The sequence below is a fragment of the Rousettus aegyptiacus genome, unplaced genomic scaffold (genome assembly GCF_014176215.1).
Source record: "Rousettus aegyptiacus isolate mRouAeg1 unplaced genomic scaffold, mRouAeg1.p scaffold_m13_p_3, whole genome shotgun sequence".
NCBI lineage: Eukaryota > Metazoa > Chordata > Mammalia > Chiroptera > Pteropodidae > Rousettus > Rousettus aegyptiacus.
Window position 1 is genome coordinate 145818379 of NW_023416306.1, and position 21532 is coordinate 145839910.

The following is a 21532-nucleotide window of genomic DNA, read 5'->3' on the forward strand; positions in this document are numbered from 1 at the left end:
ATTTCCTCTTTCTATGAGGACACCAGTTGTATTGCATTAGGCCCACCCTAAGGACCTCATTTTAATTTGAGCATCTACAAAGACCTTATTTCCAAAAAAAGTCACACTTATAGGTTGGGGGTTAGGACTTCAACATCTTTTGGGGGGACACAATTCATCACATAAAAGCACCCTTTCTTGATCAGTACCCTGGTGACCCGGGCTTTCTTAGAAGCATTGGAGGAGGTGATGCTTCCCTCAGCTCCAAGGGCAAGAAAATCTCTTTTCAGGACCCCTTTCACTTGCTCATACTGTACACGCGCGCGCGCGCGCGCACACACACACACACACACAGCCATAGTCAGGTCAGAGGTCTGGACAGCCACATTAACATCTGGATCCCATGGAGACAGTGGCACACCTGGCCAAGCTGAGACTCGGAGGGTGCCAGGTGCTCCCTCCATGGGAGGGAGGAAGGAGAAGCAACAGCCAGCAGTGCCGACCGACACTCAGCCCACCGAGCACAGCAGTCTGCACAAAGCCACACCAAACCCGTTCTTAAAATATCTTCATTTCTCTTCCGACCCTTGTATCCTTCCCAGATGCACCCTGCTTCACCCTTCCCAGGCCTCGGCCCTCCCTTCAGTTTGAGCCGGGTAGAGGCAAGGAGCCTGTCTCTGCGGCTCTAGCATTATAAATCGGTCCCCTAGGATGAAGTGCCTATTAGTCTTGCTGGGAGAAGAAAAATTGCAACAGAAAGAAGGGCCCTCAGATAGAACCATGGAGGAACTAGAAACCTAGCTGACTTTTGGGTTAAATCCCTCCCTGCTCTGCCATTTTATGGTTGTATGAACTGAGATACTTGACTTATTTTTTCAAATCTCAATCTTCTTATTTGGAAAATGGGGATAATGTTATCCATTTTATGGGAATGGTCCTTGAAAAATATTAACCTGGCGTGAAAGAGACAATTGTATTACTTGTTTCAAAATTCAATTATATTTACATTTTAAATTAAGTAAGTCACATGATCCACAATTCAAAAAGCAGAAAAAGGTACAAAATGAAGTCTCTCTCTCACGCTGTTCCCAAACCACCTATCTTTTTTTTTTTTTTTTTTTTACCACAACCAGAGTTACCAGATTCTTATATTTCTTTCGGAGAGATTGTTACATATGTGAGTAACCATATATGCATTTATTACTTTCTCCCTTTCCCCCACAAATACGATGTACTGGACACACTGTTCTATGCCATTCCTTTCTCACCAGTACACAGAGGGCTTCCTCGTTCTTTTACGGCTGCACTGAATTCCTTTACATGGAGGTACCATCATTTATTCAACCAATTCTTAGTGGATGGGGCCTTTAGGTTGTTTCTTGTCTTTTGCTTTTTCAAACAAAGCTGTAGTGAAAAATCTTGTACAGATATCATTTCCCACAGGTGTGAGTATATCCATTAATACTTAAAATATTGTAAAATGGATAAGAAAAGCTGCTTTTCCTGGCACGTAGATCGGTCTTCCTCTTTTCTAGGCACCCAATATTACAACCCCGGGCTGTAGGAAGTCTGATGGGCAACACTACAAACACCGGAGGGCACTGGGTTTTCCCACTGCCGTAAACCAGCCCCAAAGACCCTTGCTTTGGTGAAGAGACAACCCTTTCTTTTTGATTTTAAGCATTTCAGTTGGATTTAATTCACAGTAATGAGCTAATTAATACTTCCTGGATGTGGAAGGACTGTGATGAATACGTTACAGATCTGCTGAGAAGAAGGGTGTTTGCAAACCAAAGAGCATAGTGCTCGCGCATTTGCCTGTTGCTTCATTTAGTCAGCAGATAGTCACCGGACACATACGGCTTGCCACATACTCTTCTGAGGATGAGGACACGGCAGAGACAAGCCAGGGCAGGCCCCGCTCTCATGGAACCTGCAGTCACATGGTGTTAACAGACACAAAGCAAATGATACAAACCATGATAGCAAAGTGGTAATTGGAAAGAGCAGTCCTCAGCTTAGGCCGACCCTAGAATTTTGAGCCAGGTTGGGCACCCCTTGACTCTTCTTTTCTGAAGCCACTTCAGGTTTTCCTTGGAGCCACCCCAAAGTCTTGGGCTTCTTCCCTGGTTATTGTTCTACTGGTCACTTCCTTCCCCTTGCCCACTCTGGGCAGGTAAGGGCCTGAGGGCTGGGTTGGGGGAGAGGTGGATGCTGCCGCTCAGGCACAGCTGGACACCTCAGACTTCTCCACTGCACCCTCACATCAGGCTGCCCTTGGAGACCTGCTTTGGTCACCCGTAAGGGTGGAAGCTTTAAAGTGAGGAAAGCTAGGCTGTCATCCACTCGCCTTCCAGGACAGGGCTGGTCCGGCCCACAGAAGCTGCTGGAAGCCCTTTCTTATCAGAGTCGAAGCTGGCTCACCCTTCCTGACACACAGGAAAGCAGCAATCTGATAAAACTGGGTTGCACCTAGGTGTCAGCCAGTTAATGGGGTGCCCTCCCAAGAACATTTGCATATTGGATAACACCATATGGAAGGTTTTGCTTGTTGCGAAGGAGGAATTGCTAATTACACAGGCCACCCAGGTGGGAAGATTTTATTTGGGCGGCTCACAGGGGACTCTCCCATATGGGCAACAGTTTATTTTATTTAGGATGATGTTTTCCATAATCTCTGTCCCGATTTTATTGTTGTTTTAACTGTGTCTGCAGAAATAAAACATGAAGTGCAGGAGCCCCTCATTTTCGGAGCCCCACATGTTCACCAAACTTGCCTTCTCAAAGGTCATTTCCACTGTGATAGTGGACCCATAGAATGGGAAATGCAGTGCCGCCACACTGAGGGAACCACGAAGCCACAATTATGTCAGCATGGTGGGTTGGTTTTCAATTTCTAGAATCAGTCTATTGTAAAAGAGAAAGACTGAATTAAATGTTACCAACCATAACAACATAAATGTAGAAGTATAACTAACAGAAGTTGGGGAGTGAAAGGGGACATCTTGGTGGAAAGACAAGTCGAGGGCCCTAATGAACTCATTTTACTGAGCAAAGAGACAATTGAAAATTGACCCAAATGGAGATCAAGTGAACTTTAAGTATATTGTTTAAAGTTACAAAGATAACCAGCAGAATGACTAAAAACTGTAATGACTGAAGAGAGAATTAGGGAGAAAGGTAGGGGTTGGTTTAGTGAGCTAAATCTCCACCTGTCTTAGGGAGGAGTCATAGATACTTGAAGTTGATAAATACAAGTTTCATGGCAAATTACTTCATGTTAGGGTGATGGCCATTACAGACAGAAAAGTATAAAACTGGTAGTCTCTGGAAAGGAGTGGGCAAGGAATCTCTTTTCTCTGCAATCCTTATTATATCATATTTAATTTATGGGCAGGTTTTATTTTCACAAAACTTACAAGAAATAATGTCTCAATTTTTCACATTTTCCATAATGGGCAAATATAATAATGCCAATGTATGATAAGAGAATACACAGAAAGCTGTATTTATTATTTCTTTATTTAAAATTTTTTAATTGTCATAAAGACACACGACAAAATCTACCATCTTAATCATTTTTAAGTTTATGGCTCAGTAATATTAACTGTATTGATATTGTTGTGCAAACGATCTCTAGAGCTTTTTTCTCTCGTGCAGCTGAAACTATGCTCCACACTTCCTCCTCCCCTGCCCCCTGACAACCACCATTCTGCTTTCTAGTTCTATGAACTCGCTACTTTAGGTACCTTGTATAAATGGAATCCTATAATATTTGGCTTATTTCACTTAGCATAATGTCCTCAGCTTCATCCATGTTGTAGTTTGTGACAAGATTTCTTTCTTTTTAAGGCAGAGGAATATTCTACTGTATGTACATATCACATTGTCTTTATCCATTCATCCCTGGATGGCTACTTGAGTTGCTTCCACTTTTTGGCTATTGCAAATAATGCTGCAATGAACATGGAAGTACAAGCTTAATTTGTTCTTTAAAAAGGACATCACAACTGGAAGTAGAAACTATGGTCAGAGAAAGTAAAAAATGTGTTTAAGTCCCTCCTGGACCAGAACAAGCCCAGGACATGAACATTCAGCCTCCTGCCTTCATCCTCTTGACAGTTAGGGAGTTGGTCAAGGCCCAACCTCTCGGGATGGTCTCTAAACTGGAGGAAGCATGAGGCAGAGTCATGGGATAGAGTGGAAGGTGCACGGAAAGGAGCCTAGTAGGTAGGCATCAGCCTGGCACACAGTCCTCTTTGCCATCCATTCACCTCTACAGGATTTCCTGCTGTTGGTGTTCTTCCAGCCCTGCCTGTATCTACCCAGTGCTGTAGTCCGGCTTCTGGTGCCTGTATTTTGTAAGCTGTGATTTGAGTTCAATGCGAAAGCATTTGATTAACTGACTTACTTTTCCACAAGCTCACTTTTTTCTTTTAGTCTTGAGATAGTGCTTTGGTGTTAATTTGCAGGGCTGGTTTAGGTCTCCCCTGGATTATCAGGACCCATTCTCTTAGTCCCTGTCATGATAGAGCAGATCACTTTCTAGACTGGAGGGTGTGGGTGGAACCATGTCACTCTGCTGGCTAGCTTGGATAGTTTCCCACTGTGTTAGGTGACAGATTGTTCTTGGACAGGAAATTATTTAAGTTCAGCTTTTCCTCCGATGCTCTGGGAGGCACTCAGTCAACACACGTGGAACCGAAATCCCATGGGGACTTGGTCATTAATGACCATATGAGCTGGTGTTCTCAGGCACAGCGTGAGATACTTTCCATACTTGGGGAAGAGTGTGGGATGTGGAGTCTCCAAAATCATGGGGTTGGCGGGGGTGAGGGGGCTCCCTCCGGGGCTATTTGGAGGCATGGAAGTTATTTCCTTCCTCACTGGACTGTGGCTTTAGAGCCACCTGGTAGCCTCACATGACCCTTCGTGAGGTCCTTTTCCGAGGCAGTGGCTCTCAGGGGGAGAGGCTGGGGGATGACAGTTGCCAGGGTTCAGGCAGCTGATGTCTGTGTTTAGGAAGGAGGTTGACACCAGGGGTCTTCCCTGTTTCCCATTCTTCACCACCTGTCTTTCCTGATGTAGATCGTCAATTGGGATGTTTCGTTCCAATTTATCCTGCCTTTTCCCTTCCAAGCCCCAAGGTGGGTGGAAGAAGGATGTTCTCTGAGGCTTAGTGTCCAATACATAGCCACTGTTGAAAGTGGCTGTTGAAATTGAAATTCATTTCAATTAAATACATTAAAGATTCTTTTCATCAGTTGTACTAGCCACATTACAAGCACTCAATAGCCACAAGTGGCCAGTGGCTACTGTAATGTAATGGACATTGCAGATCTAGAACACTTTCACCATCACAGAAAGAAAGGCCTGTTAGATGGTGCTGTCCTAAGCTTCTTCTCTCTTTTCTCCTCTATGATTATGATCTGGAGTAATTGGAAGCTGCTGCTCTCTTAGGCTGGGGGCCCCCAGAGCTTGCTGCCTACTGAGAATTCAAAAGCAGCGAATGAGCAGAGTGGAAATGCCTTCAGTCCTCACTCAGTATTGAGTCCAGGGCAGTCTTAGGCTCTGAAATCTTGCTCTTCCTGAGTGTGAAAGCTACAGTCCAGAAGCTGCCATCCCAACTCTGTAAGTGAGTTTTGGCCTATAGCAGGGATTCTATTCTGCTCCCCATCAAATCCATTTCACGAATTTTCCAGAGTGTGAGGGTATCCCAGCCTAACCTGGTCTTCTGATCCAGATCCCTTTCCTGAACATCACATCTCCTTGGATGTTTATCCAGTTACAGACACTGTAGTGTCCTGTGAGAGATAGCTGTTGTCCCTACAAAGGCTCTCCTGGCAATGAGCCATTTGTTCCCCTGTGAAGAGTCTGACTGTTAGGGTTGGGAGGAAGTAGGGACATGTGTCTGTGGGATAAGTCTATAAGAGGCGCAGCCTTATCCTTATGTAGCACGACCTTACTGTCTTCCCCATATCAGTCCATGGTTGTTATTTTAGTCTTTCGGGTCCGCCCCACTGCACCAGATGTGTATTCCCCCATGACAGCTAATTTTCTGACTCCATCAGTGAAACGTTGTTACCTGCTTTGTCAGGGATACTGACAAGGGGCTCAGGAGAGGACTAGGAGGGAAACTTCCTCTCTTTCCACTGGGGTTGATAAGCTCAGAGAATATGAATCCTTGCCTTACAATGAGAGCCAACCTGTAAAGTGGATCTCAGTAGAGTAGAAAAAGGGAGCGAAAACAGACCACTGCAATATTATTAGAGCCAGCTGTGTCTTAACGTCCATACCTGGACTTTCCAGTTATAAGAGACAATTAAAATCTGTTTTGCTAAAGTTAGTTTGTATTGAGTCTGTCACTTGCAATCAAAAGAGTCCTAACTAATACAGAGTCATTAAGTCTGAATACTTAGGAGGGGAAGCAGAGTAGAAATGCTCTCAGTCCTCTGTTTGAAGACCAAGTTCAGGTCATTGCCAAGATACCTGCAAGGTATGGCTAGCCTGAAATAAGAAATAAATCAGAAGTTCACGAATACCAGGGCCACACACAGACAAATCGACGGCAGGTTGGCCTTCCCAGCACTGTCTTCTGCTCCTGATATTTCCTCTCCTCTTCAGCTCCCCCAAATCCTCCCTATCTCTTAAGACCCTTATTACAGACTACCTCTTCCAAGAAGCCTTCCCCAGCCTCTACTCTCTGGCTTCTAGTACTAACTATAATTATCAAAGAACACTAAATGTCTTATACCATGTTGGCTTTTATTGTCTAGAGTGGCACTTTAAAGATCTTACTGTTATGTGTTTGCGGTTTGTCATCTTCTCTCACTGGATTGAAGTCAGAGATGAGATCTGATGCTTTTGTGTCCCTGACGGGAGCCAGCATAATGCCTGGCACATAACAGAACCTCAGTGAATGTTTGTGGATTAGAAACCTGTGGAATCCAGTGTGAGAGTGACAGGAGTCAAGTTTGTCTGCAGCTCTCCTCAGTAGGAGATAAATATTCCACTAAGTGTCCAGGATGACAGTGGGTTGCATTTGTCTAGTCTCTTACCAAAGGACTCTCTTTCACCTCAGGAAATGAGAATGGAGAAAGTGAAGAAATAAAAGAGAGAATGGAGAAGAGTTGAGAATGTAGATCTTTGCTTGAAGGCTGAAATCTTCCAGGGGAGGTTTCCTATGTCACTGAGGATAGTGGAGAGGTTTCTTTGTGCCCCAGACTTCTCTGAACTCCTAGGGGAGGAGGACAGACCGAGAAGTGGGTGTAGGGTGGGGAAAGGCACAGACTTGAACCAGCTCCTCTTTGGAAATGCCTTCAGAGTTGGCTCAAGAGCCATGTGGGAGAAGCTAGCATCCTTATTCCACAGTGTCTCCTTGTTCTGGATCCATTTTAATGCAGTTTGAAATTACATTTTCCACAAGACTTGGATCTGAATGGCAGTCAGCTATTTGCCAAATATCCTACCCCAACCTTTAAAGCCTAGGATTTGCCAACATTGAAGTTATTATAATAACTTAAAAGACTTTTGAGTGATTAGAAGACCGTTGAGATAAGTAAATATCCTCATTCTTTGAAAGACAGCTTTATTTGAATATATGGATTCTGAGCCATTCATAAAAGAGACAGAATCTCTTCCCTTTTATCAGGTATGATAATAGTCACATCTGAGAGCATAGAAAATGCTGCACAGTGAGGTCCTCGCCTGTTCTGATTGTTTTCTAGCTCGTCCCTTTTTGATTTGGTTATGCATTTCCTTCATGGGACAATGCCATGTCTTATATTAAGTATGTGTCTCTCAGAAATTAAGACACCCAACAAGTGACTACTGAATAGATGGATGGATGGATGGATAGGTAGATGGATAGCTAAATGGATAAATACTCAGTAAAAGCCTACCTAGATAAACAAATAACAACAATAACAAAAAATGCTGTATTAGTGTATTGGTGAGAATTCTCCAAAGAAACAGAATCTATCTATCTTTCTATCTATCTATCTATCTATCTATCTATCTATCTATCTATCTATCTACCTATCTATCTATATACACTTTCTATTTATTTGTCTATCTATCATTTTTCTATCTATCTATATATCTATGAATTATCTATCAATCTATCATCTACCAATCTACCTACCCATTGAATCTTTTTATATGTATCTAAATATAAATATTGTAGATATATATTTTTATGCATAAATAAACATAAATATTAAATATAATATAAATATGTAAAAATAAGGAGATTTATGCTAAGGTATTGGCTCATGTAATCATGGAATATGAGAAATCCCACAATCTGCTGCCTACAAGCTGGAGACCCAGGAAAGCCTATGGTGTAATTCAAAGGTCTGAGAGCCAGGGAGCCAATGTTGCAGATTCCAGTTTGAGTCTGAAGGCCTAAGAACCAGGAGTGCTAAGGGCAGGAGAAAACCAATGTCCCAGCTCAAGCAGTCAGGCCAATTTTCCTCCACCTTTTTGTTCTCTTCAGGCCCCCGGTGGACGGAATGATGCCCACTCACACTGGAAAGGGCAACCTACTTTACTCATCCTACCAATTCAAACCTAATCTTTTCTGGAGACACCCTCACAGACACAGCCAAAATAACATTTCACCAGGTATCTGGGCATCCCACAATCTAGTCAAGTTGGCACATAAATTATCATGAACCTTTATATATCCCAGGCACATGTTAAATACTTTACGGATTTTATCTTATTCTTAGACATATATGTGTGTGAAAGTTACATAGAGAAAAAATTCTAATATTAGGTGACTTCTAGGGCCTCTTCCAGATTCTTTGACTTGATGTGGCATTAGGGAAACTAGGATATCGAGGTGGGGCTTGGGAACTGAATATTTAGAAGCAAAAATAAAAATAATATTATTAGTTGCCTCTTTCTGTGGACCACAAACTGTGCTAAGTACCTTACAAATATTTTCTCACTTATTCCTGAATAATACCCTATAAGATAGGTACTACGACTCATCCCATTTTCAAGTGAGGAAAACAGAGGCACAGAGAGGTTAAATGGCTTGCCTAAGAAGTAGAGGTAGCATTCAGGTAAGTTAACTCAAAAGCCTGTGCTCTTAACAACTGCCATACTTCCACAGGAACGACAAAGCCCTCCATCCTGGTCTGGATGCCTGAGAAGGTGCCTTTCCATGGGCCACAGGGATACAGGTGAGCAGTGAGAGGGAGGCGGAGGGGAGAGCATTGTCATAGGGACAGCAAGATCCACTGTGAGATGGGGTGGTATGCATTGCAGCTGGGGCTGAGGATGGTTCTGGAGACAATTCTGCAGGAGTATCTGAGCCTAGTGGGAGGCCAACTCCTCACTCCTTTCAGCAGCACTTGGTAAACCTCAGCTTTGCTCCCTCTGCCTCTCCCTGGGGCAGACAGGACAGGATGTTCTCTGAGCTCTAGCAGCAGGGCTATTCCTTGGGAACAGAAAGCAGAGTTGTGATTAGGGCTTAAAATTCTGTGGTTGCCAGGCAAAACCCTGCCTTACCTTTTATAGCTGTCTGGCTTGAGACGTCACAAGTAATCAGAGGCTTTGGCTTTTTTTTTGTTCTCATCAGCTTTTTGACCCTGAAAGCATTCTTTCTTTTCTTCCCATCACTCAATTTGCCAGCCCTTGGACAAGCCTATAACTTACTTGTGAGCCTAGAGGGCTTTCTGGTGAGTTGTAAGACAATTCACACCGGTTTGGTTGGATAGAGTAGGGTGGAGACATTTCTTGTGTTTAATTTGCTTAAGTTGCTCTCACCTTCTCAGCTTTGGTCTAGCGGCTCCTTGGGAGTTGGAGTGGGGTATTTCGGTGGCAGGATGCTAGTTAAGAGCACAAATTTAGGCTGCAGAAGGGCCTGGGCACATTTTCTGAGTTTGCCATTAAAGGCCAAATAACCTGGGACATGTGACTTGGCCTTTCTGAGACTTGATGTTTTTATCTGTAAAATGGGAGAGAACTATTATCTGCCTCAACAAATTGGTGGGAGGATGGAATGAGAATGTTGATGCACTTAGTGCTACTTCTGGCATGATGCTATCCTCATAATTTACCTAGCAGGACACCCCCAGGGATGGGATAAAGGTATTTGAATCATAGCGTCATGGGTTATGAAGCCAGGCTTTTCTCCCTTGATAAGCTTGGAGGCGAAAGCAAAAGAGAACTTGTTGTAGCTAAAAGATCCAGTTGGGGGTTCTTTAAGATGGTAGAATTCAAGATTTCTAGGATTGCAAGAGACCTTGGGAAACTTCTATGAATGAGAAGAAAGGAGTTATGTAGCAGGAGAGTGAAAAAGAGAGCAGGCCAGAGTGACCTCCACAAAGAACCAACCACTCATGAAGAGATTTGAGGTTCTGATGGGAGTAGCTGGAAAATGAGAACAAAATAGGACTATGTGGGGCCCATGAGCCTGGTCACTGCTCAGATAGAGAAACATCTTTGGGTCAAGTCCTCATCCACCTTGGAGGAAATTCTGGTGAGTTCAGAAACTAGATGGACTTGGCCCCAGTTGCCCTAATCTGGTTATAGGCACCCCATGTTTCTTGTATGGTCTGGCACAGAAACCAAAGTAAGGGTATGCAGATCTGGTCCCCACTGGTTCCTTGGCACAGCTGCTCTGTTCTCTTTAGACAAGATAGAGAAGTCAGGGCTGGGAACTCATAGGCCCCTGTTAGGAAGAAAACATCAACAACCAAAATTACAGTCAGGAAGAACTGCCTCCATCTGCAAGTAACTGGACAATTACCTCCTATTAAGCTCTCATTAATTTGGTTTCTGAGGGTTACAGTATAATACTTGGTGGGTGTACCCCACCCTGCTTATCACCAAGGTGTTGAAGATTAAGCATTTCTCATAAATCAAAGTCAAACTCTTCCATCTGATTAATGTAATAGCCTTATTTATTCTAGCATCTTGAAGTCTTAAAAACCATGTCCTTTTATCTTTGAAGTACTGGGAAGGATTGCAGGATTTTTGAGTTCTGTGTTTTCAGGGAAGAAAGAGGTAGTACCATGGTGGGGAAAGACACAAGGCAGAATTCAGACCAGTGTTCTTCAAAGTGTGGTCTGTGGATCTCTCTTGCATCTGAATTACTTGCTATTAAAAATGTAGATTCCTGGAGTCTGCTTCAGTCCTGAGTCAGAAACTTCCCAGGTGGTTCTTATGAATGGTCAGGTCTGCAAGTCTTATGTTGGAGTGGAAAGCCTCCAGGGATATTAATGACATTGATAAATGAGATATACAGACAACTCAAAACATCATTTCAGCCCATAGTTTCTTGATCCACCCAAGAAAATCTTTCACTTTAGCATTAGGGTAGGTAAAGCTTGAATGTTTGCACTTTATCCATCTACGTGTGGTGATGCAAATAGAAAAATTTCTGGCTGGAAGGCCAGAAGTCAGATTAGACTCACCATTTTTATATATAAATCATCCCCTAGATCATCAAAGGCTGATGTCTTAGTTCCAACTTCCTGATCTCAGGTGTTGTGAATGCTGACTTACAGTCCCTTTATCTCCTGATAACAAAGGTGAACATAAGTGATCTCCAGAAATGGTTTACACATGGCTCCCAGGTTCTTGAAAACCCACAAGTGATTGGCAAATGTTTCTGTTGCAGACACAATCTCAAACAAACAGCTCATTTCCTTCAAGAGCTCCCCACAACAGTGGCTGTGAGTCTGAAGGCAGTAAGGAGAGAAGAAGTCTCCCTCTCCCATCCCCCACACCTTCTACCCCTTTCCCAAGTCAGAGTTTTCTAACACCAAGGAGTCTAGACTGGGAGAAAGAAGCTATTGATAAAGAATTTCAGGAAGAGGACCTCCCCCACCCCCAACCTTCCCCGCTCAAGGCTACTGCCCTCTCAGGGTTAGTTACAGACCTTCCAATTTATTCCTTTATTCATTTCAGGAAGCCTGTGTGGGGCACAGCCTCTGAATCACGCTCTCTTGTGAGGCCTGTTATTGCATTGAACTTCATTCAGCGTCCTCTGGGGAAATGTAGAGTTGGGTCCTGTCCACAGAAGATTCTCAGAGGATTCCGCTAGATTCTGGTTACAGGCAGCCTGGGTAACTCTGGAACAGATGTAGTGGCTCACACTTTTTTTAAATAGCAGATTTATTGAGAGAGATTTCACATACTACACAATTCACCCATTGAAAGTATACAATTCAACGGTTTTTAGCATATTCAATATTTTTAGTATTTGTAAAATACTAAAAAAACCCCCAAACCTGTTCGGCAGTCACTCCACATTTCCTCCTACTTAGCCCCATCCCCCACCTCAAGCAACAGCTAATCTACTTTCTCTCTGTATAGATTTTCCTATTCTTGACAGTTCATACATGAAATTATACACATGTGGTGTTTTGTGACTAGCTTCTTTCACTTAGCATAATCTTTTCAAAATTCATCTATGTTGTAGTATATACCAATACTTCATTCCCTTTTATGACTGAATAGTATTTCATTATATGGATATACATTTTGTTTATTTATCAGCCGATGGACACTGGGTTTTTTTCTACCTTTTGGCTATTATGAATAATGCTGTGATAAACATTTGTGTACAAGATTTTGTATGGACAGATGTTTTCATTTCTCTTGGGTAGATATCTAGGAGTGGAATTGCTGGGTCATATGGTAACTCTATATTTAACCTTTTCAAGAACTGCTAGACTGTTTTCCAAAGTGGCTGCACTATTTTACATTCACCAGTGCTGCATGAGCCTTCTTATTTCTTTACATCCTTGTTAACACTTATTATTATTATTTTTGATTTTAGCCATTCTAATGGGTATGAAGTATTTCATTTTTTTGATTTGCATTTCCATGGAGGCTAATAATGTTGAGTAGCTTTTGTTTATTGGTCATTTGTATATCTTCTTTGGAGCAATGTCTATTTAGATCCTTTGCCTATTTTTAAATTGGGTTATTTACTGTTTTATTATTGAGTTATAGGAGTTCTTTACGTATTCTGAAGTCTCTTATTAGATACATGATTTGCAAAATTTTTCTCCTATTCTTTGGGTTATCTTCTCACTATCTTGATGTCCTATAAGGCATACATTTTTAATATTGTTGATGTTCAATTTATCTGTTTTTTCTTTTGTTGCTGTGGCTCACACTTTGAGAAACATTGCTAAAATGCAACTTGAAACTCTAGAAACCTTGAGTTTCTAAGTATGGCGGCGCTTTATAAGTCACCTTCGACAGGGTTTTCCTCCAATTTTAGGGGTTTGGTTCCCCCATCCCAGCAAGCCTTGGCTCCTCAGGGCTGGATGCACACAGAGTCCCAGGGACCTTCCCTGTGTTTTTGCCTCCTCCCTCTCCTGAGTCTACCACAATAGAGCAGCTGAAATGACAGTTTGGAAATGTCCTTTATTGTGAAAACTCAATGGCCTTTGTCTCTGGGATTTGAAATTTTGATGCAAACATTGGCAGCCAAGAGTTAGGAAGGCGGAGGGGAAGGGTTGGAAGAAGAAACCCTGTCACTGACTTCAGTAATGAGTCCTTTCAACTCTGCGTTGCCTACAGTTTTCTCACCCATAAAATGAGGGAAAGTACTCCCATCTCCCCATCTCAGTGGGGTTACAGCGAAGATTAATCAATCTCTATTTGTTAGAAGACTTTGAGATCTCGGCATTACTGAGGCATTACTGAAGCACAAGATATTATTATAATAATAAGTGATTTAATAGCACTTAATAGCAGGGAGCTGAGGCGACTAAAGCAAGAATCAGTAGGGGCAGGAAGGAGAGAGGCTTTGAGCTGTGGAAGAGCTGCAGCCTAGAGCTCCTGGGCCCAGACACAGATTTTGATTCTTAGAGGTGAAACTGTGTGATTTCTCATAAAGTGTTTGCGTCATTTCATTTGAATTTAGCATTGCTTCACTACTTCCTATGTGACGTCTACCATAAGGGAAGATGACAATCTTTTTTTGAAATAAGCTATATACACATTAAAACAATTCGAAACAATGCAAGACATAATCGAGCGCTGAATTGGATATAACAAGTGTCAAAAAGAAAGCAGGATAGGGGTGAAGAGCGGCATTCTCCTGTTATGAATCCCAGGATTACCACACACTCGCTTATGTGCCTCAGTTTCTTCTTTTGCGACTGCAACTGTTCCTATAAGGGCTAAGAATAATAGCCAGCACATAGTAAGCACTCAGATGTGAGACCTTCTGGAACCTTGTCAGTCGCTCACTGTTTTTGCTGGTTATGTGATCTTGGCCAAGTTTCTAGATCCCTCCCATCTTCAGTTATCCCATCTGTAAAATGGGCGTAAGGATAGTTACTCACGAGATGGCTGTGAGAATGGAGAGAGACAATGTTTGTAAATTACGTGGCAGGGGCCCTACTAAGGTAAACATGCACTAAATGAGTTATTACTGTCATTAACACTATTACCTGCCGTTGCTGAGGAGTAAAGGGTGTGGTCATGGTTGAGTTAAGTCACTGACCTCTGGAAGCTAGAGTTTGAGGTGGGCAGGAAGGGACTGATAGGATGATTTAGATGACCAGATTCAGATAACCAGAGAAGCAAGCAGGATCAAAGAAAGACAGAAGTCTGAGGATGGACTACCTATCCTCTGGAAGGCAGGAAGGCACGGGGGCCTCTCAATGTTTTCTCCAGCCGCGAGAGTGGCCGGCTGTATCTGGCAGAGACCTGGCGGTGTTCACCTCCGACCCCACGTTCCGCAATCTCGACTTTCACCTTCCCATTTGGCCAGTGTAGGGCTTTGCAAGGCTGGAGCGGATCCCCCTCCCTGAGGAATGTGGGTCCCTCTTCCTGGGCTGCCTAGGCCCAGCGCGTACCTCCTCCCCCGCAGTCAGGGGCCCAGCTGTCTTCACCCATCCTCTGCTAGGATCCTGTTTCAAAGTCACCTGAAAGCCATGTCCTTCCGCGCCCGCCCTTCCCCTCCCTGCAAATCACCTGGAGCTCGCATTTGCCTGGAACAGGTTTTTGTTTGTTTGTTTGTTTTTTGGACTTGTTTTATTTTTGACCATTCTATAAATGTTATTTACTATACACACTTGTCTACACCAGGTATCAAATATCTGAACCCAGTGGTTCTGATATCAGTGTCCCTTTCTTCCTCCCTAGGAGCTGGTGATAACACCTAGCCAGTGGGACTTCTCACAAGGTCCCACCCTGGGCTTCTCTTCTCTGGCCTTGTGCTAGGACTGCATCTTTTTCTCAGGACCTTTATTGATGAATTATTTTGGGATGCTCTTGCTCAAAATCTAGCCTATTCTTATTGAGTTCCCCCAACCCCATTTTCCAGGTATGTATCTTTCCATGCCCACATGATTATATACAGACTTAAAAATGAGACAGATTCTGTCTTCGTTTTACAAAAAATGGGGTCCTCTGTCACATAGGTTTCTGCATCCCCCACCCACCCCAACTATCTCTATCTAGGTGGACTGCTTCCAAGTTATCAGCTTCTTAATCTCTTTGTCAGCTTCTCTGTGGTTTGGCTTTACATCTGTAAAGGGTCACCGAGTTTCGGGGAGGAATTCAAGACTGCCATTCTGCCGAGGTGACCTGCTCTTGTGGGATCAGGACCCTAAATCGGATTCCAACCAGTAACTCACTCGAAAGCCCACTTTCCCGTTCGTACAGTGGGGGATGTTTGGGCTGTCTGGTGCCCTCTCGAGAGGCAGTGATACTAGTTCCGTGACACCAGGGTGACCCTACCACGCGCCTCTTTGCATCTTGGAGCACCTCGGCTGCCCCACACCAGCCATTAGCTCCGCGCGCTCGCCCCACCTGCGGGCGTTAATCATCAGCCTCGCCTGAGCCCGCGGCCGCCGCAGCCTTTACCCCCAGCTCCAGCTCGCAGCGCCGGGAAGTTTCCCCGGGCCCCTGGGAGCCGCCAATTGCTGGATTCCAGCCGCGGCCCGAGTCTCCACCCACTGGAAAAATTCCTGGTCCGCCCCTCCGTCTCTCCTCCCTCCCGCTGCAGCTCGGGATCGGCCCCAACTTCCTGCCGGGCGCTGGGAAGCCGTGCTCGGGCTGGGGTCCCCGGGGGCCGCGCTAGCAGCTGGCTGGGTCGGAGGCCAGGGGGCTGGCCGTGGGCGGGAGCCGCCTGCAGCCTCAACCCCTTCCGAAAGCGACTTTCAAACTCGCGCCCGCGTCGTCGCGCCACCTGGGCGGCCGCGCGCGCCGTGCGTGCGGGACCCGGCGGGCGGCCACAGCTCGGTGAGTGTCCTTCAGCTCTCCCCTCTCCCTCGCCAGTGCAGCCGGCGGAGTGGCGGTGACCAGGGTCGCTCTGAGCTCCCTACCGTCTCGGGGTACCCGCTCGGTCCCCTGCGGGGCGAGGATGAGGGCCCGGGGTTACACGTTGGCTCCCACCAAGGCGACCCTCCCGACCCAGGGCTGGAGCGCAGGAGGCTGGTACAAGGAGACATTGTCTGTCCTTCAGCCCCCACCCCGGAAACTAAAGGAGCGAACGAACCGCGTGCCTCCGAGAGCCTCAGTTTGAAACCCGGGAAACCCTCGAGGCTGCGACCACCCGCTGCCCTGCGCTCTCGGGCGCCCGAGGGCTGGTCCTTGCCCCCGACTGTGAGCCCCGCGGGGTGGACTCTCCTGGGAAGGACCCGAGCCGCTGGTCTTGGGAGCCCAAGAGGCGCCAGCAGCCTGTTCCGGGTTGTGCCACACGGTGCTGGCTCTTGGGAATCTCAGCCCATGTCCTGGAGGGATTAGAGTGGGTGCCAGAAGTGGGAATTCGGGGAGCAGAAATCACAGAGGCCACTGTCTGCCACCGTCTACCTCGACCTTGCCCACTCCTGAAGTCGGTTTGATTGATTTGCTCTCAATCGCAGCCCTTTGATTCAGAAAGCTAGGAAAAGGCGTGCAAGCTTGAAAATTTCAAGACATTTTTAGGTAGCTGCTTTTGCTCTTTGGAGCTGCTTTTGAAAACAAAAGGAAGAACGGTGTGGGAAATGTAATGGGGGAGGCTGGAGAGGTGTGGCCCGGGGGCGGGGCGGCGTTAGTGGCCGTTGTAAGAGGCTCATCTCAGAGGTCACTCGCTAAACTGTTGGCAGAGGAAAGGGGACCGTCCCCTACTCTGGGGCCCCCAGGAGGCAACCCAGACTATATCACCCTGCAGGGAGCCCTGGACTGGAGGTTCCTAGAGTCTTCCCAGCCCGGCCTCTCATGCAGCCCAATCACACCCACCTTGCTCAAGAAATAATGTAAGCAGGGAGAGTAGTGACATCCACCTCTCCCCCGCTCCAACCTCCCCAAATCACCTGCCTCCCTTCAGGAAAGTGCCTTTCCAGCCCCTTCTCTACTTGGTCTGGAGTGGAATCCTGAGTGACTTAACTGAGAGTACTTTACCCTGACCATCCCCAGCAGAAAACCTAGGGAGTAAGGACCCAAGTAGTAAGTATACCCCTTCTCTTCCCCTTCTCTTTGTTATTCATCCCTTCCCTGTGGTCCTGGGTTGCCTCATCTCCTTTTACACCTGCTAATCATACTCTGCTGCTCCCACTCCCTTCCTGGAGGGTTGGGCAGCCCCTTGGCTCCCTGGGCATCTGTTTTGAGGATGGGACAAATCAAGTAATTGAAGCAAAGGGAGGGGTTTGTGAAGAGCTTGGGGGCTTTGATTAGAAATGGCATGGCAGGGAGTGGAAAGAGCACTGGCCTGGGAGTCCAACACAGGATTTGCCTGAGTTTTCGTCCTGGCTCTACTGCCTCAAAGATTGAGAATCACCTGGGCTGGAAGGCACCTCAGATTAGCCTACTGCATGTACGTGAAGACAGAAGAACCCAGAGATGGGAGGTGATTTGAGCCTGGTCCCTGATGGCCAAATAGGGACCAGAACTCAGATTTCCTCACTCTGTCTAATCGATACTTTTCCCCACGTGACTTGGGCAGTCACATATCTTTTCTGACTCAGTTTCCATGTGAATAAAGTGGGGTACTTACTTGCCTGCTCTTCCTTATAGAGGCTGTGGCGAGGATCAAATGAAGCCATCCATCCATACATGTGGAAAGTGCTCCATAAACTATACAAAGTAAAGGTTGAACTGTGGCTAGGAGGGGCCCTCAAGAGCTTTATAATTTACTGGGTATGTCCCACGTGTGCCACAGGAGATAGTAGATACTAGGAGCCAATAGTGAGAGTTTATACTCCTGGCCTGTAATATTTCAGCTCCAGAGTCAACATTTGCCTTACCAAATCCACAACTACCCCAGGGTCACTGTGTTTACACTGGATAAGGCCAAAGGCCATGGCCTAAGGGGCGATCAGGGTTGGAGAGGAAAAGGGACTGTCTTCCAGACTGGAGGCTTGCCCCTTTACTCGCCCTCCCCAACCCTGTGAAGGCTCTGGCTCCAAGCCTGGAGGGTTGCTGCAAGTCCTGGCTGGTGCTGACCTAGGAGGGTTAATTGTGAAGCCATCTAGCTATTTTCTGTTGTGTTGTGTTTGGGGTTGAGGGGACTCTGGGTATTGGGAGGGTGTTGCCTTTGCAGCTGCACTGAGGGCTCTCTTCAGCTCATTTGCCCCCCTCCCCCATCCCAGGCTGCCCACTCTGGCCCAGGCGGCTGCTCTCTCCCTCCTCTCTGGCCAGCTGCACGTCCATTGGCCTTTGTTCCAGGTCTACCCTCCCCAGCAGAAGCCCTCAGGCTGGACACCTGGCTGCTGGAAGTCACTACTGCCAGTGGGAATGTTCTACTGGAGTCACAGCAGGCCTGGTGGACCCTCATGTTGGGCCCATCCTGGGGGCCCCCACTTGATTCTGGCCAGATTCTCTCACTATCTTTTTTTTATCCCTTTTCTTTCCCATGAATGAATGTATCATCTTTTTCTTACTATATTCATTTCTCCTAGTTCTATTTTAAAGCATTCACTCATTTATTTGGTGCCTGCTACGTATGAATGCCAGACACAGGAGGCATAGCAGTGAACAAAATATACAACAATCATTGACCTATGGAGTTGACTTCTAGTGGGAGAAGCTGGCAATAAGCAAGATAAATCATTGAAATAGAAAGCATGTTAGTGAGAAGCAGAAAAATATGATAAGGAAGGTGGATGTGAATTGTCATGGAAGGGGATGAGATGATGTTTTAGATGGGGTGGTCTGGGAAGTGTCCCGAAGAAGGGATGTTTGAGATAATGCCTGAAGGAGATATTTCCCTTCATCTCTGATTTCCTTTTCTTGAAACCCAGTTCTAGCAACACACTGCAGCACAACACACTGCAGCGTTGAGGAGCAAGGTTCGGAATTGAATGCACCTGGGTTCAGATCCCAGCTTGACAGCTTACGAGCCCAGTGGTGCTAAACTCCTTTGCGGCTGTGTTTCTCACTTGTAAAATGGAGTTAGTCATCATACCTACCGCGTATGGTACTGTGAGAACGGACGATGAGATGATGTATGTTAAGTGCTTTGCAAAGCCTACAGAGGTGTTCAATAAATGATAGTTTTTTTGTCATTTCTCCAACCAAATTCAGCAGGAGTAGCCTAGGATATTTAAAACTAAGAACTGTAGATGAAAAGTTTTCCATTTCAAGTATTAGGCAGGAATGGGGAATTAGAGAGAGGTGAAAAAAAAAATCCTAGTTAGTGTAGACTTTCTATTTAGTTAGGTTTTTCTAATCGACCCTAGATTCCTGATGGTTGAGAATGCAAGACTCCCAGGTGGGTGAGACTTCCTCTGGTGACTGGGTGAGCTGGGGGCAGCCCTGACCCTCCCTTGCTCTGGCATTCCCTCTGTTTCCTCTCAGCCCCGTTGAATCACACACTCTAGTCTCTCTGTTCTGCCTCTCACTAGAAAGGCTCTCCACCCTCCCCCAAAGTCATGTAGATAAATTATGCTCAGGGGATGAGAAAAGGAGAGAAGGGGGTGGGGAGAGCTATTCTAGGAGAGCCTGCGGAGGTGGGCTAGAGGATTCTGATGGAGGCTCAGAGGCAGCCCCGAAAAAAGAGTCAAAAAGGGTCCACCATGGACTGGAATTTAGAGTAAGGAAGGACATACTGTGAGATCTCAGGGTCTGGCCGGACTCTGCTCAGCTCTGTGCAACTTCCGCCCAGCCAGCCAGAGGAGTCTCTTCTCTCAGCTGGAACCACAGACCTCAAAGGGAGGTGCCCATCTAAAAGACTGCTGTCAAAACTGCGGTGAGCGGTTTCCTGGGGGCCCTGCCCTAGCTCAGGAAGCTGGGTGGTGGAGGGGTGGGGCCCAGGGAAGTGGTCGTCAGCCAGAACACTCCCCCTGAAGGCCCAGCTGCACACACCGGCCAGCCAGGCAGGCCCTGTGGTGAAAGAACTTTCTGCGCCAGCCAGTTGGTACCTGGGGAACCAGCTAAAGCTAGATATGATCTGGCCTCAGAGGAAGTTGCAAAGAGGGCCCCGAACAGCCTTAGACATTTTTGTGATATTGGTGACCTCAAGTCACAGGAGAAAGAAAACTGGGCAGGCTCGATTAACCTGTGGTTGTAAGTAGGTGCTTCTAGAGATGCTGGCAGCCCCTCTGGAGTTAGCTGTCTGGGACAAAGCTTGGCCTTGGCAACTGGTCTCAGCTCTGTTCTCTATATTTTGATTAGAAGCTCTCTGAGGGGAGGGTATGTGCTCGACTCCTCTTTGATCTCACATACCATCCAGAACGGTATAATCAATAAGGCTCGATGATTTTGTGCTGGGGTCCCATCCTGAGAGTAATCTGGGCTTGGTCTCATCTCCTCCAGCTTTTGCTCCATGAGATTAGGAAGAAGAAGACAGTGGTAGGGGTCAAGCCCAGCTCCAGGGGGGCCCTTGCCAACTGGGAATGCAAGCAAAGAGAGAGCCGGGCTTTTTACAGTTCTGCTGCTGGCCTCTGGGGAGGGAGCCTCGGTTGATGATCAAGGGGTGGATTTTTAAGGACTCTTAAATTATTTCATGCTGAGCAGACTTGGGCTGAACATAGGACCTGAACAAGGTTCCAGTAGGTGCAATGGTGGCTTTGATGTAGCTTTCGGGAAACACAATTTGAGGGTCCCAGAAGCTGCTCTGAGTATTGCTGGAGTCTGGTTGAGAATGGCAGGAGGATGCAAGAGGAGGAGAGAAGTCTATTTCACTGTGGTAATGGGATCCCAAGAGGAGAGATGAGTTCTACAGGTACCGGGAGCTCTTAAAAATTCATATCCTTTATATATCCTTTATGTCCCAGGCTGCAAGACTCGTGTGTGTGTGTGTGTGTGTGTGTGTGTGCGTGTATGTGTAAATTGGAGGTTCTTGAGCAATAGATAGCAAGTGTTTATTGAAAGGAAAAGGGGACCAGTATTCACATAGCCTCTCTCTCTCCTACACACTGCTATAACCCCGTGCTTGTTGCATGATAGAATTCTAGTAAATATTTGTTGAATTAGTAAAATCCTACTGTGTGATGAAACCTTAGGAATTAAAGAAGTTTTTATGTTCTTCACAAACGTTCTATTCCTATCTGAAAGTGCCCAGGATATAAGATTCTAAGACATTAACCTGTAGCCAGCTGCTCTGGCGGAGGGGCAGGCTGGCTTGTATTCCTCCAGCCTGGGAAAGTGA

The 21532-nt window shown here is 45.9% G+C and overlaps 1 protein-coding gene across 6 annotated transcripts in view; it reads left to right on the forward strand.

The window, feature by feature from the left end:
• PLEKHG3 (pleckstrin homology and RhoGEF domain containing G3) overlaps positions 1-21532 on the forward strand; it is a 62068-nt gene that overhangs the window by 7630 nt on the left and 32906 nt on the right. For 2 of the 6 annotated variants that reach the window (XM_036218377.1, XM_036218378.1), the window contains exon 2: positions 9101-9170. The exons of 2 other annotated variants lie outside the window; for them this stretch is intronic. The gene's annotated coding sequence lies outside the window, so the exon portion shown is untranslated. Of the gene's footprint in view, positions 1-9100; positions 9171-15326; positions 16207-17272; positions 17392-21532 lie in introns of those variants that run through there. 2 more of the 6 variants (XM_036218379.1, XM_036218382.1) reach the window with 2 other exon arrangements.